Source organism: Penaeus monodon, chromosome 28 (genome assembly GCF_015228065.2).
Source record: "Penaeus monodon isolate SGIC_2016 chromosome 28, NSTDA_Pmon_1, whole genome shotgun sequence".
NCBI classification, from domain to species: domain Eukaryota; kingdom Metazoa; phylum Arthropoda; class Malacostraca; order Decapoda; family Penaeidae; genus Penaeus; species Penaeus monodon.
The window spans coordinates 1,995,751-1,996,425 of NC_051413.1; the positions used below are offsets into that span (position 1 = coordinate 1,995,751).

General features: G+C 31.7%; 1 protein-coding gene across 1 annotated transcript in view; it reads left to right on the forward strand.

The window, feature by feature from the left end:
• Positions 1 to 675, forward strand: part of LOC119591274 (rho GTPase-activating protein 18-like) — a 10,010-nt gene that overhangs the window by 2,829 nt on the left and 6,506 nt on the right. The gene's annotated exons all lie outside the window — the stretch shown is intronic.

A 675-nucleotide genomic window follows, 5' to 3' on the forward strand; every position in this document is an offset into this window, starting at 1 on the left:
CGTGTTTGGGGACTCCCTGTGTTGTGGGTATTTCGCGGAGGGTCTCTTTAACGTGAATGGGGGGTGATGAACAATAATATGGCGTAAGGGAAATCCTACAAACACAAATTGAAAAAGAACTGCTGTGGTGTTTAGAAATTTCTACAAACACTAATATGATGTACACAAACTCCTACAACCACAAGATAAAGATTTCTGTTATTATGTAAAAACAAGATAATTGATACGAAATAACGTGCATCTCTATTGTAGTAAAGATATAATGTTATAAAACACGAAATTATTTTGTATTAGGTAATGCAGTTTTAAGAAATGCCTTCTTTGACCTTTTACTGCAGTGAATAATAACATATATTACTATAGTTTACCTAAATTGATTGCTTTGCTAAAAGAAATATTAACGTAACAAGAAAAGGGTTATTAGTTAGGACAAACAAACTACTTTTTGTTCATCAGGATCTAAAAGTGTTCATTGATTACACTATAAAGCACACTTTTATGGCATAGTTTCGCGCTGTGAGTAAAAATATATTTATATAAAGAAGAAACACTAAAATAAAAGGCTTATTGGGGAAATGGCCCCGATAATTTATCTATTTCTTATTTGAAAGAACAACCAGTTTGTTCTTTGATAGAAACAACGTATCTAAATTCCCAGTAGTCGAAATATCTGAA